General features: G+C 34.5%; 1 long non-coding RNA gene across 1 annotated transcript; it reads right to left on the bottom strand.

Moving 5' to 3' along the window:
• Positions 1-1476: 1476 nt before the first annotated feature.
• On the bottom strand, positions 1477-19114 carry LOC106602094 (uncharacterized). Its single transcript, XR_006768502.1, has 2 exons — positions 18729-19114; positions 1477-1557 (listed from the first exon to the last, which is right to left on the bottom strand). It is a non-coding gene; the product is annotated as an uncharacterized lncRNA (long non-coding RNA).
• Between the last annotated feature and the right edge of the window lie 1938 nt (positions 19115-21052).

Genomic DNA, 21052 nt, shown 5'->3' with positions numbered 1-21052 from the left:
TTTTAAATCGTCATTGTATGTCTAATATTTAATGAAAATGACTTCAAAATATATTTATCATTTATTTCCCTGAGCCTCCCTTGGCCCTTGAAATGCTCAGTCTGATTGTGTGGGGGTGTTAGGAAACACATTTGAAGATATTTACAGACAGCCCTGATTGGCTGATAGGATGGTCTAGACCACACCCCCTTACCTAGATGAACAGTCATTGGTCTATCGTCCCAGTCGGTATTAGAACGTTGCGGGCCCAACCGCCTGTGGGGAAACAACATCCTGTGGTTACCTAGGTTACCCCATTGGCTCACAGCAAAAACTTGACCTTTTTCAAACATCATTTTAATCTTGTCTGTTTGTTTTAGTCAATTACAAAAGTAGATTTAAGAAAAGTACAACATGTTTAAAGATTACTGTTGTGTTGGATAGACGGCAGAAGGTTATGCACAGGGTGCATGGGTTTAAATGATCAGGTGGTGCGTCCTCTTGCTTTATGGAATGTTAATAAACCGTCTCTTGGAGTTGCCATCCTGTACACTGTCGTGTCCCTTATTTCTTTCCGCTTCTGTCTCTCTTGCTCTCTGTCAGTGTCTATCTCTGTCTCTCTCTCTCTGTTTCTCTCTCTCTCTCTCTCTGTCTCTCTTTCTCTCTGCCTCTGTCTCTCTTGCTCTCTGTCAGTGTCTATCTCTGTCTCTGTCTCTCTCTCTCGCTCTCTCTGTATGTCTCCTCTCTGCCTCTGTCTCTCTCTCTCTGTATGTCTCCTCTCTGCCTCTGTCTCTCTCTCTCTGTATGTCTCCTCTCTGCCTCTGTCTCTCTCTCTCTCTGTATGTCTCCTCTCTGCCTCTCTTGCTCTCTGTCAGTGTCTATCTTTGTCCCTATGCATCTCTCTTTCTCTCTGTCAGTGTCTATCTCTGTCTCTATGCGTCATGTCTCCTCTCTGCCTCTGTCTCGCTTGCTCTCTGTCAGTGTCTGTCTCTGTCTCTCTCTCTCTCTTTCTCTCCGCCTCTCTCTCTCTGTCAGTGTCTTCTCTGTCTCTATGCGTCTCTCTCTCTGTATGTCTCTTTTTCTCTACCTCTGTCTCTCCATTGAGCGACGACCTCAGCTGACCTTGAGCGGTGTTAATTTGAATGAATGCATCAGTGCAGATAATCAGCCCTCTGTGTACACACAAACACACATTACAGCAGCACCTACAGTCAACACAGTCATCTCACAACCTGCCTTTTGTCACTTCATCTACATAACAGCAATCTTCATGACGTTTTATGTTTTCATTTTATTTGCGATTAAAATATAAATTCTATCTACTGACAAATCAATGGAACACATGATATGATGTACTCTGCTTCACTGAAGATTCACATTTTATTTCAAGAATGCCTGCATAGCATTCCAGAATTTCTCCATTGTCTTCTAGAATGACTCCATTCCATTCTGGAATGGTTCTAGGACCATTCATTTGTCCTCCGATGCGTTGTTTTGTTGTTTCCAAAATGAGCAATTGTGATCATCTTGCAGTGTTCTACTGCTGTAGTTAAGTCTGTTCTGCTGCCAGCGGGGAGTCTGCAAAAAAAAGAAAAAGGATTTTAAAACTGGAAAACTGCCAAGCTATGTTTTTTTCATTCTAAATTGTGTGAGCAATTCAACTAAAAATACTGCGGTGATGAACTTAAAGTCGAGTCACTGCGGCAGCACACACACACAACTTTTGTCACGCATGCATTCAAACACACACAGAAATGTTGACACGTGCGCACACATGCAACCACCACACACACACTTCTGTGTGCCCACAGATAACGCCTGTTAATGTTAAGGTCAGGAGTTGCCAAGGGACTGACTCGTTCTGCTGTACACAAGTGTTTGATCACACACACACACACACACACACACACACACACACACACACACACACACACACACACACACACACACACACACACACACACACACACACACACACACACAGAGAGAGAGGAGCAGTGTTTGATCAGCCAGTTTTAGATTAGAGCTGACCGCAGAGTACTCTTACACAGAGGACAGGAATATAGAGCCAGATTAACTAGAATGGACATAGTAGAAATATAATATAGAGCTAGATTAACTAGAATGGACATAGTATAAATATAATATTGAGCTATAAAGGACATAGTAGAGACATAATATAGAGCTAGCTTAACTAGAAGGGCCATAGAGAAATAATAGACATATATTAACTAGAAGGGAAAGGTAGAGAGAATTTCGAGCTAGATTAACTAGAAGAGACATAGTAGAGACAGCATATAGAGCTAGATTAACTAGAAAGGACACAGTAGAGACAGAATAAAGAGCTAGATTAACTAGAAGGGTCATAGTAGAGACAGAATATAGAGCTAGATTAACTAGAAGGGACATAGTAGAGACAGAATATAGAGCTATATTAACTAGAAGGGACATAGTAGAGACAGAATATAGAGCTAGATTAACTTGTCTGACTGTGTATGTAGAGATATATTAACTAGAAGGGACATAGAGACACTACAGGGCAATCTAACTCTCTCCTCTCATGCTAGGTTTTCAAGTGGGTAAATCAGCATCTTAGCCTGAGTCCCAAATGGCATCCCATTGCCCATACAGCAGTAGTGCACCATATAGGGAATAAGTAGTGCACTATACAGGGAATAAGTAGTGCACTACACAGGGAACAGGGTGTAATTTGATACTGGGACTAAGGCTCAGTGGAGAAGAAGGCCACATGCAGGGAGAATCTCCAAAAAGACAACGGCAGCAGCCTGAGGACGAGCAGAAATCTGGTCCAAACCAGAGCTATATGTTGAGAGAGTTGGGACATTGAGGATTCTGCATTATGATACATTGACACGTTAACATTCTATGGCAGCCATGTTGGCTCCCCATTAACATTACATGGAGGATATTCAAATAATACTTGTCACTGAGTGTCTGGAAAAAGAACACAACGCTGTGGTCAAAACGATGTAACAGAGCCAGTCTATTACCTGCTCCTACCATTGTAACTCGTGTTAGATTAAGTTAAGTTCACGCTGCAGTATACTTTAATTAAATTGACATTATTTCCTCATGCTGGGCCATACTGGGGTAGTGAGGTATCGTTTTCAGAAAGACCTTTCACAGTATAACACAATATCAAATGAACCCCACCATGACAGTGATATTAATGAATGTTAATATTATTTAACAGCCTCTTTATATAGTGCTTCTGATTTACAAATAGAAATGTAAAGTGGTTAAATAGCTCTGCTGTCCCAGGTAGCTCAATGACTTACAAACTCTCCTTTCACTGCTTTGGAAATAACTACCTATAACAGTCAGACTGTATGGTTATATTATATCACTACCTATAACAGACTGTATGGTTATATTATATCACTACCTATAACAGACTGTATGGTTATATTATATCACTACCTATAACAGACTGTATGGTTATATTATATCACTACCTATAACAGACTGTATGGTTATATTATATCACTACCTATAACAGACTGTATGGTTATATTATATCACTACCTATAACAGTCAGACTGTATGGTTATATTATATCACTACCTATAACAGACTGTATGGTTATATTATATCACTACCTATAACAGACTGTATGGTTATATTATATCTCTACCTATAACAGACTGTATGGTTATATTATATCACTACCTATAACAGACTGTATGGTTATATTATATCACTACCTATAACAGACTGTATGGTTATATTATATCACTACCTATAACAGACTGTATGGTTATATTATATCACTACCTATAACAGACTGTATGGTTATATTATATCACTACCTATAACAGACTGTATGGTTATATTATATCACTACCTATAACAGACTGTATGGTTATATTATATCACTACCTATAACAGACTGTATGGTTATATTATATCACTACCTATAACAGACTGTATGGTTATATTATATCACTACCTATAACAGACTGTATGGTTATATTATATCACTACCTATAACAGACTGTATGGTTATATTATATCACTACCTATAACAGACTGTATGGTTATATTATATCACTACCTATAACAGACTGTATGGTTATATTATATCACTACCTATAACAGACTGTATGGTTATATTATATCACTACCTATAACAGACTGTATGGTTATATTATATCACTACCTATAACAGACTGTATGGTTATATTATATCACTACCTATAACAGACTGTATGGTTATATTATATCACTACCTATAACAGACTGTATGGTTATATTATATCTCTACCTATAACAGTCAGACTGTATGGTTATATTATATCACTACCTATAACAGACTGTATGGTTATATTATATCACTACCTATAACAGACTGTATGGTTATATTATATCACTACCTATAACAGACTGTATGGTTATATTATATCACTACCTATAACAGACTGTATGGTTATATTATATCACTACCTATAACAGACTGTATGGTTATATTATATCACTACCTATAACAGACTGTATGGTTATATTATATCTCTACCTATAACAGACTGTATGGTTATATTATATCACTACCTATAACAGTCAGACTGTATGGTTATATTATATCACTACCTATAACAGACTGTATGGTTATATTATATCTCTACCTATAACAGTCAGACTGTATGGTTATATTATATCACTACCTATAACAGACTGTATGGTTATATTATATCACTACCTATAACAGACTGTATGGTTATATTATATCACTACCTATAACAGACTGTATGGTTATATTATATCACTACCTATAACAGACTGTATGGTTATATTATATCACTACCTATAACAGTCAGACTGTATGGTTATATTATATCACTACCTATAACAGACTGTATGGTTATATTATATCTCTACCTATAACAGACTGTATGGTTATATTATATCACTACCTATAACAGACTGTATGGTTATATTATATCTCTACCTATAACAGTCAGACTGTATGGTTATATTATATCACTACCTATAACAGACTGTATGGTTATATTATATCACTACCTATAACAGACTGTATGGTTATATTATATCACTACCTATAACAGACTGTATGGTTATATTATATCACTACCTATAACAGTCACTGTATGGTTATATTATATCTCTACCTATAACAGTACTGTATGGTTATATTATATCACTACCTATAACAGACTGTATGGTTATATTATATCACTACCTATAACAGACTGTATGGTTATATTATATCACTACCTATAACAGACTGTATGGTTATATTATATCTCTACCTATAACAGACTGTATGGTTATATTATATCACTACCTATAACAGACTGTATGGTTATATTATATCACTACCTATAACAGACTGTATGGTTATATTATATCTCTACCTATAACAGACTGTATGGTTATATTATATCACTACCTATAACAGTCAGACTGTATGGTTATATTATATCACTACCTATAACAGACTGTATGGTTATATTATATCTCTACCTATAACAGACTGTATGGTTATATTATATCACTACCTATAACAGACTGTATGGTTATATTATATCACTACCTATAACAGACTGTATGGTTATATTATATCACTACCTATAACAGACTGTATGGTTATATTATATCACTACCTATAACAGTCAGACTGTATGGTTATATTATATCACTACCTATAACAGACTGTATGGTTATATTATATCTCTACCTATAACAGTCAGACTGTATGGTTATATTATATCACTACCTATAACAGACTGTATGGTTATATTATATCACTACCTATAACAGACTGTATGGTTATATTATATCACTACCTATAACAGACTGTATGGTTATATTATATCACTACCTATAACAGACTGTATGGTTATATTATATCACTACCTATAACAGACTGTATGGTTATATTATATCACTACCTATAACAGACTGTATGGTTATATTATATCACTACCTATAACAGACTGTATGGTTATATTATATCTCTACCTATAACAGACTGTATGGTTATATTATATCACTACCTATAACAGTCAGACTGTATGGTTATATTATATCACTACCTATAACAGACTGTATGGTTATATTATATCTCTACCTATAACAGTCAGACTGTATGGTTATATTATATCACTACCTATAACAGACTGTATGGTTATATTATATCACTACCTATAACAGACTGTATGGTTATATTATATCACTACCTATAACAGACTGTATGGTTATATTATATCACTACCTATAACAGTCAGACTGTATGGTTATATTATATCACTACCTATAACAGACTGTATGGTTATATTATATCTCTACCTATAACAGACTGTATGGTTATATTATATCACTACCTATAACAGACTGTATGGTTATATTATATCTCTACCTATAACAGACTGTATGGTTATATTATATCACTACCTATAACAGACTGTATGGTTATATTATATCACTACCTATAACAGACTGTATGGTTATATTATATCACTACCTATAACAGACTGTATGGTTATATTATATCACTACCTATAAGTCAGACTGTATGGTTATATTATATCTCTACCTATAACAGTCAGACTGTATGGTTATATTATATCACTACCTATAACAGACTGTATGGTTATATTATATCACTACCTATAACAGACTGTATGGTTATATTATATCTCTACCTATAACAGTCAGACTGTATGGTTATATTATATCACTACCTATAACAGTCACTGTATGGTTATATTATATCACTACCTATAACAGACTGTATGGTTATATTATATCACTACCTATAACAGACTGTATGGTTATATTATATCACTACCTATAACAGACTGTATGGTTATATTATATCACTACCTATAACAGACTGTATGGTTATATTATATCACTACCTATAACAGACTGTATGGTTATATTATATCACTACCTATAACAGACTGTATGGTTATATTATATCACTACCTATAACAGACTGTATGGTTATATTATATCACTACCTATAACAGACTGTATGGTTATATTATATCACTACCTATAACAGACTGTATGGTTATATTATATCTCTACCTATAACAGACTGTATGGTTATATTATATCACTACCTATAACAGTCAGACTGTATGGTTATATTATATCACTACCTATAACAGACTGTATGGTTATATTATATCTCTACCTATAACAGACTGTATGGTTATATTATATCACTACCTATAACAGACTGTATGGTTATATTATATCACTACCTATAACAGACTGTATGGTTATATTATATCACTACCTATAACAGACTGTATGGTTATATTATATCACTACCTATAACAGACTGTATGGTTATATTATATCACTACCTATAACAGACTGTATGGTTATATTATATCACTACCTATAACAGTCAGACTGTATGGTTATATTATATCTCTACCTATAACAGTCAGACTGTATGGTTATATTATATCACTACCTATAACAGACTGTATGGTTATATTATATCACTACCTATAACAGACTGTATGGTTATATTATATCACTACCTATAACAGACTGTATGGTTATATTATATCTCTACCTATAACAGTCAGACTGTATGGTTATATTATATCACTACCTATAACAGTCAGACTGTATGGTTATATTATATCACTACCTATAACAGACTGTATGGTTATATTATATCACTACCTATAACAGACTGTATGGTTATATTATATCACTACCTATAACAGACTGTATGGTTATATTATATCACTACCTATAACAGACTGTATGGTTATATTATATCTCTACCTATAACAGTCAGACTGTATGGTTATATTATATCACTACCTATAACAGTCAGACTGTATGGTTATATTATATCACTACCTATAACAGACTGTATGGTTATATTATATCTCTACCTATAACAGACTGTATGGTTATATTATATCACTACCTATAACAGACTGTATGGTTATATTATATCTCTACCTATAACAGACTGTATGGTTATATTATATCACTACCTATAACAGACTGTATGGTTATATTATATCACTACCTATAACAGACTGTATGGTTATATTATATCTCTACCTATAACAGACTGTATGGTTATATTATATCACTACCTATAACAGACTGTATGGTTATATTATATCACTACCTATAACAGACTGTATGGTTATATTATATCTCTACCTATAACAGTCAGACTGTATGGTTATATTATATCACTACCTATAACAGACTGTATGGTTATATTATATCACTACCTATAACAGACTGTATGGTTATATTATATCACTACCTATAACAGACTGTATGGTTATATTATATCACTACCTATAACAGACTGTATGGTTATATTATATCTCTACCTATAACAGACTGTATGGTTATATTATATCACTACCTATAACAGACTGTATGGTTATATTATATCACTACCTATAACAGACTGTATGGTTATATTATATCACTACCTATAACAGTCAGACTGTATGGTTATATTATATCTCTACCTATAACAGTCAGACTGTATGGTTATATTATATCACTACCTATAACAGACTGTATGGTTATATTATATCACTACCTATAACAGACTGTATGGTTATATTATATCTCTACCTATAACAGTAACTGTATGGTTATATTATATCACTACCTATAACAGTCAGACTGTATGGTTATATTATATCACTACCTATAACAGACTGTATGGTTATATTATATCACTACCTATAACAGACTGTATGGTTATATTATATCACTACCTATAACAGACTGTATGGTTATATTATATCACTACCTATAACAGTCAGACTGTATGGTTATATTATATCACTACCTATAACAGACTGTATGGTTATATTATATCTCTACCTATAACAGTCGACTGTATGGTTATATTATATCACTACCTATAACAGACTGTATGGTTATATTATATCACTACCTATAACAGACTGTATGGTTATATTATATCACTACCTATAACAGACTGTATGGTTATATTATATCACTACCTATAACAGACTGTATGGTTATATTATATCACTACCTATAACAGACTGTATGGTTATATTATATCACTACCTATAACAGACTGTATGGTTATATTATATCACTACCTATAACAGACTGTATGGTTATATTATATCTCTACCTATAACAGACTGTATGGTTATATTATATCACTACCTATAACAGCACTGTATGGTTATATTATATCACTACCTATAACAGACTGTATGGTTATATTATATCACTACCTATAACAGACTGTATGGTTATATTATATCACTACCTATAACAGTCACTGTATGGTTATATTATATCACTACCTATAACAGACTGTATGGTTATATTATATCACTACCTATAACAGCAGACTGTATGGTTATATTATATCACTACCTATAACAGACTGTATGGTTATATTATATCACTACCTATAACAGACTGTATGGTTATATTATATCACTACCTATAACAGCACTGTATGGTTATATTATATCACTACCTATAACAGACTGTATGGTTATATTATATCTCTACCTATAACAGTCAGACTGTATGGTTATATTATATCACTACCTATAACAGACTGTATGGTTATATTATATCACTACCTATAACAGACTGTATGGTTATATTATATCACTACCTATAACAGACTGTATGGTTATATTATATCACTACCTATAACAGTCAGACTGTATGGTTATATTATATCACTACCTATAACAGACTGTATGGTTATATTATATCTCTACCTATAACAGACTGTATGGTTATATTATATCACTACCTATAACAGACTGTATGGTTATATTATATCTCTACCTATAACAGTAGACTGTATGGTTATATTATATCACTACCTATAACAGACTGTATGGTTATATTATATCACTACCTATAACAGACTGTATGGTTATATTATATCACTACCTATAACAGACTGTATGGTTATATTATATCTCTACCTATAACAGTCGACTGTATGGTTATATTATATCACTACCTATAACAGACTGTATGGTTATATTATATCACTACCTATAACAGACTGTATGGTTATATTATATCACTACCTATAACAGACTGTATGGTTATATTATATCACTACCTATAACAGACTGTATGGTTATATTATATCACTACCTATAACAGACTGTATGGTTATATTATATCTCTACCTATAACAGTCAGACTGTATGGTTATATTATATCACTACCTATAACAGACTGTATGGTTATATTATATCACTACCTATAACAGACTGTATGGTTATATTATATCTCTACCTATAACAGTCAGACTGTATGGTTATATTATATCACTACCTATAACAGTCAGACTGTATGGTTATATTATATCACTACCTATAACAGACTGTATGGTTATATTATATCACTACCTATAACAGACTGTATGGTTATATTATATCACTACCTATAACAGACTGTATGGTTATATTATATCACTACCTATAACAGACTGTATGGTTATATTATATCACTACCTATAACAGTCAGACTGTATGGTTATATTATATCACTACCTATAACAGACTGTATGGTTATATTATATCTCTACCTATAACAGTCAGACTGTATGGTTATATTATATCACTACCTATAACAGACTGTATGGTTATATTATATCACTACCTATAACAGACTGTATGGTTATATTATATCACTACCTATAACAGACTGTATGGTTATATTATATCACTACCTATAACAGACTGTATGGTTATATTATATCACTACCTATAACAGACTGTATGGTTATATTATATCTCTACCTATAACAGACTGTATGGTTATATTATATCACTACCTATAACAGTCACTGTATGGTTATATTATATCACTACCTATAACAGACTGTATGGTTATATTATATCACTACCTATAACAGACTGTATGGTTATATTATATCACTACCTATAACAGACTGTATGGTTATATTATATCACTACCTATAACAGTCAGACTGTATGGTTATATTATATCACTACCTATAACAGACTGTATGGTTATATTATATCACTACCTATAACAGACTGTATGGTTATATTATATCACTACCTATAACAGTCAGACTGTATGGTTATATTATATCACTACCTATAACAGACTGTATGGTTATATTATATCACTACCTATAACAGACTGTATGGTTATATTATATCTCTACCTATAACAGACTGTATGGTTATATTATATCACTACCTATAACAGACTGTATGGTTATATTATATCTCTACCTATAACAGACTGTATGGTTATATTATATCTCTACCTATAACAGTCAGACTGTATGGTTATATTATATCACTACCTATAACAGACTGTATGGTTATATTATATCACTACCTATAACAGACTGTATGGTTATATTATATCACTACCTATAACAGACTGTATGGTTATATTATATCACTACCTATAACAGACTGTATGGTTATATTATATCACTACCTATAACAGACTGTATGGTTATATTATATCTCTACCTATAACAGACTGTATGGTTATATTATATCACTACCTATAACAGACTGTATGGTTATATTATATCACTACCTATAACAGACTGTATGGTTATATTATATCACTACCTATAACAGTACTGTATGGTTATATTATATCTCTACCTATAACAGTCAGACTGTATGGTTATATTATATCACTACCTATAACAGACTGTATGGTTATATTATATCACTACCTATAACAGACTGTATGGTTATATTATATCTCTACCTATAACAGTCAGACTGTATGGTTATATTATATCACTACCTATAACAGTACTGTATGGTTATATTATATCACTACCTATAACAGACTGTATGGTTATATTATATCACTACCTATAACAGACTGTATGGTTATATTATATCACTACCTATAACAGACTGTATGGTTATATTATATCACTACCTATAACAGTCAGACTGTATGGTTATATTATATCACTACCTATAACAGACTGTATGGTTATATTATATCACTACCTATAACAGACTGTATGGTTATATTATATCACTACCTATAACAGACTGTATGGTTATATTATATCTCTACCTATAACAGTCAGACTGTATGGTTATATTATATCACTACCTATAACAGACTGTATGGTTATATTATATCACTACCTATAACAGACTGTATGGTTATATTATATCACTACCTATAACAGACTGTATGGTTATATTATATCACTACCTATAACAGACTGTATGGTTATATTATATCACTACCTATAACAGACTGTATGGTTATATTATATCACTACCTATAACAGACTGTATGGTTATATTATATCACTACCTATAACAGACTGTATGGTTATATTATATCACTACCTATAACAGACTGTATGGTTATATTATATCACTACCTATAACAGACTGTATGGTTATATTATATCACTACCTATAACAGACTGTATGGTTATATTATATCACTACCTATAACAGACTGTATGGTTATATTATATCACTACCTATAACAGACTGTATGGTTATATTATATCACTACCTATAACAGACTGTATGGTTATATTATATCACTACCTATAACAGACTGTATGGTTATATTATATCACTACCTATAACAGACTGTATGGTTATATTATATCTCTACCTATAACAGACTGTATGGTTATATTATATCACTACCTATAACAGTCAGACTGTATGGTTATATTATATCACTACCTATAACAGACTGTATGGTTATATTATATCTCTACCTATAACAGTCAGACTGTATGGTTATATTATATCACTACCTATAACAGACTGTATGGTTATATTATATCACTACCTATAACAGACTGTATGGTTATATTATATCACTACCTATAACAGACTGTATGGTTATATTATATCACTACCTATAACAGACTGTATGGTTATATTATATCACTACCTATAACAGACTGTATGGTTATATTATATCTCTACCTATAACAGTCAGACTGTATGGTTATATTATATCACTACCTATAACAGACTGTATGGTTATATTATATCACTACCTATAACAGACTGTATGGTTATATTATATCACTACCTATAACAGACTGTATGGTTATATTATATCACTACCTATAACAGTCAGACTGTATGGTTATATTATATCTCTACCTATAACAGTCAGACTGTATGGTTATATTATATCACTACCTATAACAGACTGTATGGTTATATTATATCACTACCTATAACAGACTGTATGGTTATATTATATCTCTACCTATAACAGTCAGACTGTATGGTTATATTATATCACTACCTATAACAGTCGACTGTATGGTTATATTATATCACTACCTATAACAGACTGTATGGTTATATTATATCACTACCTATAACAGACTGTATGGTTATATTATATCACTACCTATAACAGACTGTATGGTTATATTATATCACTACCTATAACAGACTGTATGGTTATATTATATCACTACCTATAACAGTCAGACTGTATGGTTATATTATATCACTACCTATAACAGACTGTATGGTTATATTATATCTCTACCTATAACAGTCAGACTGTATGGTTATATTATATCACTACCTATAACAGACTGTATGGTTATATTATATCACTACCTATAACAGACTGTATGGTTATATTATATCACTACCTATAACAGACTGTATGGTTATATTATATCACTACCTATAACAGACTGTATGGTTATATTATATCACTACCTATAACAGACTGTATGGTTATATTATATCTCTACCTATAACAGACTGTATGGTTATATTATATCACTACCTATAACAGTCAGACTGTATGGTTATATTATATCACTACCTATAACAGACTGTATGGTTATATTATATCTCTACCTATAACAGACTGTATGGTTATATTATATCACTACCTATAACAGACTGTATGGTTATATTATATCACTACCTATAACAGTCACTGTATGGTTATATTATATCACTACCTATAACAGACTGTATGGTTATATTATATCACTACCTATAACAGACTGTATGGTTATATTATATCACTACCTATAACAGTCAGACTGTATGGTTATATTATATCACTACCTATAACAGACTGTATGGTTATATTATATCACTACCTATAACAGACTGTATGGTTATATTATATCTCTACCTATAACAGACTGTATGGTTATATTATATCACTACCTATAACAGTCAGACTGTATGGTTATATTATATCACTACCTATAACAGACTGTATGGTTATATTATATCACTACCTATAACAGACTGTATGGTTATATTATATCACTACCTATAACAGACTGTATGGTTATATTATATCACTACCTATAACAGACTGTATGGTTATATTATATCACTACCTATAACAGACTGTATGGTTATATTATATCACTACCTATAACAGCGACTGTATGGTTATATTATATCTCTACCTATAACAGACTGTATGGTTATATTATATCACTACCTATAACAGACTGTATGGTTATATTATATCACTACCTATAACAGACTGTATGGTTATATTATATCTCTACCTATAACAGTCGACTGTATGGTTATATTATATCACTACCTATAACAGTCGACTGTATGGTTATATTATATCACTACCTATAACAGACTGTATGGTTATATTATATCTCTACCTATAACAGACTGTATGGTTATATTATATCACTACCTATAACAGACTGTATGGTTATATTATATCTCTACCTATAACAGACTGTATGGTTATATTATATCACTACCTATAACAGACTGTATGGTTATATTATATCTCTACCTATAACAGACTGTATGGTTATATTATATCACTACCTATAACAGACTGTATGGTTATATTATATCTCTACCTATAACAGACTGTATGGTTATATTATATCTCTACCTATAACAGTCAGACTGTATGGTTATATTATATCACTACCTATAACAGACTGTATGGTTATATTATATCACTACCTATAACAGACTGTATGGTTATATTATATCACTACCTATAACAGACTGTATGGTTATATTATATCACTACCTATAACAGACTGTATGGTTATATTATATCTCTACCTATAACAGACTGTATGGTTATATTATATCTCTACCTATAACAGACTGTATGGTTATATTATATCACTACCTATAACAGACTGTATGGTTATATTATATCTCTACCTATAACAGACTGTATGGTTATATTATATCACTACCTATAACAGACTGTTTGGTTATATTATATCACTACCTATAACAGACTGTATGGTTATATTCAATTCATGACCTGTCTTTTTTAGAGTGGGTTCAATTGGCTTGTGAATGGAGTAATGTGTGAATGTATGTTATGATAAGGGGATATTTGTCCCATAAGCTTTAAAAGTTTTTTTTATGACTCCTGAGTGTTGACATGCCCCTGTGTGTGTGTTTGTGTGTCGTTGGCTCGGGGTTTGTGTGTGTGTGTGTGTGTGTGTGTGTGTGTGTGTGTGTGTGTGTGTGGTGTGTGTGTGTGTGTCCTTCAGCGTCATACACTGTGTGTTTACTCTGTGTAAACAGAGTCTCCGAAAAGTTTGAAAGTAAGACAAGTGTGTAAGATGATTATCCCTAGCCTTAGGGACAGATATGCTCCACTTCATTTAAATACCTACATACCTATAGATGCACAGTTAGACTCTGCTTTTTTGGATACAGTTGTGATAAAGTCAAATACAGTAAAATGTGTTGGATTCTTCTGTCTGTGTTCGTTGTATTTTTGTCCTTCTAGTCCTTTCCAGCCATTATCCTCCTGTCTTCAAAATGGCTGCCATTTTCTTCTTCTTTTCTTTTTCCATTCTTTATAGAGAACATTATATCATTCTCATGTCTTCTAGAATCCATCCCCAAGGTTCCGAACCCCGAAGCTCCAGTTACTCAATGTTTTCAAATAAAAAGCACAAAAGCATTTTCTCAGGGTCGTGTGCGAATGGCTGAGAAGCTGGGGATGAATAATTCAGGGAGGTCTAAAAGTTCCAGCGGAGAAGGTATTCTCATCGTCTGTTTTGGAAGAGACAGAGAGACGGCCCTCCTGGCCTGAGCATGAAAAAGCTTTAGAGGAGTGGAGTGGGTGAGAACGCATTTGATAGATAGAGAGGTGAAGCGAGAGAGGGGGATAAGGAGGATGGATGAGTTGAGGGTGGAGGAGGGACGGGGGTGAAGAGAGAAGAGAGAAGGGAGGGGTAATAAAAAGGAAGGTTGACGAGAGGTAAAGGGAGATGATAAGATGATGGAGGAGAGGTGAAGAAAGGACAATAGGTGAGAGGAGAAGAGGCAGAAAAAGAAAGAGAAGAAGAAGATGGAGATGGAGGAGAAGAAGAAGATGAAGAAGAAGAAGATGATGATGAAGATGAGCGAAAAGAGGGAGGAAAGGGTGGACAGTAATGGGCATCATGACTCGTTGCCCCGGGATTTATGGAAAACATGAATAAAAGATGTGTGCAGACACACATGGACACAGACACAGAGACCCAGCATTAGCTAACCAGGATGTGCTCTGGCACGTCACACTAATCAGTCCTGACGGAAACACTAATTCCCATCCAGTTCTCCCCCCACACCATCCGCACTAATAGAAGGGGTAGGAACAGGTATATTGTGACTACTCTCTGTGAGGCCACGACAGGAAAAATACATTACCCAGCCTTTTTAGGACATTTCTTTTAACACAGCATGTTTAAGGCATTCGGGCTTAGTCCTTTTAGCATCTGAAGATAGGGGAGAGAGGAGGAAATGTACATTTGTTGTGATGGGTCCTTTTGTCCAGACAGGGGGGACAAGTATTAGCGCGACACGGCCTGTCAGATGGAGGTGCCTGGATGTGGAAGCTTATTGTATTTGTCCTGGGTGAAATAGCCCAGGGGAAGGACTTTGTGCTCGCACCAGGGCACTCTGATTTTGAAAACAACATCCTGTCAGAACTTGGAAATAGACACTCTTAACCAGGATTTGAAACATAAATAAGTTGAACATAAAAGGACCAAATGAAATGTCTATATGTATCTCGTTTATAGAGAATTTAAAAATACATCGTTTTTGTTTTAGTCTAAAGACTGACATATACATTTTCATATAGAATATGGTTGCCGATAGGATACGGATAAATAAAGATAACAATTGGAAAAAGCTTATATTTCCCAGATTTCTGCTTATCATTGATTGACTTATGAAATGTACAAAAAAATATTACCCATGGCAGTGTTTCCTTTAACTCAAATTGTCTTGCAATGTATTCGTTTGTAAGTTAATTGAGGCTCAATCATTTATATTCAGTTGGTGTATTGTTTTGCAGTAGTAAATTGTGAAGTGAACATCCAGGTGGAGATTGAAATCATAACGTTGCAAAATGAACTCCACCTCAAAGCCTACCAGGCTGCACCAAACTTTTGGTGCCTTGTTGACGCAGAGAAGTACAGTGGAGTATGCACAGCAGCTATGAAGGTTGCTAGCCTGTTTGGTTCAACCTATCTCTGTGAATCAGCGTTTTCTGACATGAACTTCATCAAGAACAAACACAGAACACGCCTCACTGATGCACATCTGAAAGACTCACTCACAATTGCAGTGTCAAGTTACACACCAGATTACAATACACTGGTGAACAGCATGCAATGCCAGTCTTCCCACTAACAAAGAAACAGATACCAGATGTTGTCAGTGGCAAGATGGCAGTGCCATGGCGAAGTTGAATTAAAATATTGAAGAATTGTGTTCAATTTAAAAGTCTGTTAAAAAATGCAGCAGATTTGGTCATTAGTTCAAAATGTGACAAGATTTATTTAAAAATAAGTAGATTTTTCTAACATTACATAATTGATAACTTTTTGAGACATAGTGCAACATAGTTCATGATTTGTTAAAAGGGTTTGTCAGTGGCTAGTGAAAATGGGACATTTCTCCTATGAAATGTAGTGATGTAAGTGATCATCTGAAAATGTAACAATTACTGAGATTAAAGTGCTGAATATTGATACTGTTTCCCACCTTATTGGTATTGTTTATAATTATTGTGAGAAATTATTAACGTGATCAGTGTCTTCACATAGATGAGTATCATTAATCATTATAATAACGTATAACTAAAGGCAAACTGAGCAAATGTGTTATTTCAGAAGAGCGTATCAAACTGGTAGCCCTTCGTATGACTCGGCACCCATGAAGTAGCTCTCAGTTTCAAAAAGGTTGGTGACCCCTGCTATAGAATCTACATATGCATTGCTTTCTGTTTGGGGTTATAGGCTGGGTTTCTGTATAAGCACTTTGTGACATCTGCTGATGTAAAAAGGGCTTTGTAAATACATTTGATTTGATAGGCCCTGGTCAAAAGTAGTCCACTAAATAGAAAATCAGATGCCATTTGGGATGTAGCATCCAAGTTGAACGTTGCACTTAGTTGCTCAGCAAAGAATGTTGTGTCCACATTCATGAAAGGATTGGAAATGAACGACACACATGGCTCAAGCTGATGAAGGTCACAAAACCTATTCTCAAACTCTTGCCCAAGTCTGTTTATGACTTCACAGTACTTTTCTGCAACTTTGTCAAATGTCTCAGATGCAGAAGCATTGTCTTTCAGCACCGACTGCACAGAGGGAAAGTGCAGCACCTTTCTTTTCTGTAAATCCACAGAGAAAATGTTCATCTTGGCTTTAAATGCATTTAAAGCACTTATCAGATCAACAACAGTCTTACCTTTGCCTTGCAGCTTGCAGTTCAAGTCATTTAGTTTCCCAGTAATGTCTGTCAAAAATGCAAGGTCAAATGTCCACTCTGTGTCCTCTAGTAGTGAGACGTCTTCGCCTTTGGACTGCTTGAACTCTTTGATTTCACCCAAAAGTGACAAAAAACGAAGTAAAACTCGTCCTCTGCTGAGCCATCGGATTTCTGTGTGTAGCAGCAGGTCACCATATTCAGCTGAAATCTCCTCCAATAGCACCTTGAAAATCCTGTACTGTTTTGCTTTGGAGCGGATGTTGTTTATGATTTTTACAACGGGAATCATCACCTGCTCAAAGCCGATCACTTTTGTTTTCTTCGCTGCGCCCGCTAGCTTACTCTCCACGAGCACTGGTTTTTTCACGTGCACAATAATGACCTTTGAACTAGAGTAGGTCAGAGTTCACCTAAACTTATCTAAACTCATGTATAATGAAAATATTTTTAAGATATTGTCATTTTTAAATATATATATAAATGCAAGTGTGATTAAAAAGAATACCAACAGAATACAATTACATTTCAGACGCAGCTCACTAGTGAGTTGTGCTATTTTTAGACCAGGCCTGCTGGCGACTCATGTGGTCCCTGGGGGCGACCTGGTGCCCGCGGGCACCGTGTTGGTGACCCCTGTTCTATAGATTATACGAGCATAGAACAGTGATCACCAACCCTGGTCCTGGACATCTAGAGGTTCTGGACACCTGAGTCAGTTCTTCAATATTCACGATCTTGGTGGTTGTTAGTTGATTATTTTAACCAACTGTGATTTTAGAAGAGCTTCAACACCACCTCTAGTCTACAGGACCAAGGTTTGTGACTGACTACTTCAACAACACCTCTAGTCGACAGGACCAAGGTTTGTGACTGACTACTTCAACAACACCTCTAGTCTACAGGACCAAGGTTTGTGACTGACTACTTCAACAACACCTCTAGTCTACAGGACCATGGTTTGTGACTGACTACTTCAACAACACCTCTAGTCTACAGGACCATGGTTTGTGACTGACTACTTCAACAACACCTCTAGTCTACAGGACCACGGTTTGTGACTGACTACTTCAACAACACCTCTAGTCTACAGGACCACGGTTTGTGACTGACTACTTCAACAACACCTCTAGTCGACAGGACCAAGGTTTGTGACTGACTACTTCAACAACACCTCTAGTCTACAGGACCACGGTTTGTGACTGACTACTTCAACAACACCTCTAGTCTACAGGACCACGGTTTGTGACTGACTACTTCAACAACACCTCTAGTCGACAGGACCAAGGTTTGTGACTGACTACTTCAACAACACCTCTAGTCGACAGGACCAAGGTTTGTGACTGACTACTTCAACAACACCTCTAGTCTACAGGACCACGGTTTGTGACTGACTACTTCAACAACACCTCTAGTCTACAGGACCAAGGTTTGTGACTGACTACTTCAACAACACCTCTAGTCTACAGGACCACGGTTTGTGACTGACTACTTCAACAACACCTCTAGTCTACAGGACCAAGGTTTGTGACTGACTACTTCAACAACACCTCTAGTCTACAGGACCACGGTTTGTGACTGACTACTTCAACAACACCTCTAGTCTACAGGACCAAGGTTTGTGACTGACTACTTCAACACCTCTAGTCTACAGGACCACGGTTTGTGACTGACTACTTCAACAACACCTCTAGTCGACAGGACCACGGTTTGTGACTGACTACTTCAACAACACCTCTATTCAACAGGACCAAGGTTTGTGACTGACCAATTCAACAGCAATTCGCAAATCCACACCTAGTGTCACGGCTGTTAGAAGGAGCGGACCAAGATGCAGCGTTTTCGGAGTTCCACATATTTATTTGACCAGTGAAACCGAATGCAACAATTAAACACTTCAAAATATACACAAAACAACGAACCGTGACGCAGGAGGATCAAATACACTCACAACGAATAATCACCCACAAACACATGTGAAGCAAACATCAACTTAAATAGGACTTCCAATTAGAGACAATGACAACCTGCTGCCTCTAATTGGAGGTCATGCCAAACAACACCAACATAGAAATGCAAAACTAGAAACTGAACATAGACATACAAAAACAGACACACACCCCTGTCACGCCCTGACCTACTCCACCATAGAAAATAACCACTCACTATGGTCAGGACGTGACACCTAGGTTAAGTCTGAAATGGCAGCCTATTCCCTATAGCCCATGGGCTCTGGTCCAAAGTCGTGCACTATGTAGTGAATAGAGTGCCATTTGGGATTCACATAGTGTGAGGATGAGATGTCT

The sequence above is a fragment of the Salmo salar genome, unplaced genomic scaffold, assembly GCF_905237065.1.
Source record: "Salmo salar unplaced genomic scaffold, Ssal_v3.1, whole genome shotgun sequence".
Lineage (NCBI taxonomy): Eukaryota > Metazoa > Chordata > Actinopteri > Salmoniformes > Salmonidae > Salmo > Salmo salar.
Note: the sequence above shows the minus strand (reverse complement) of the source record. Positions and strands in the feature narration are given on the sequence as shown.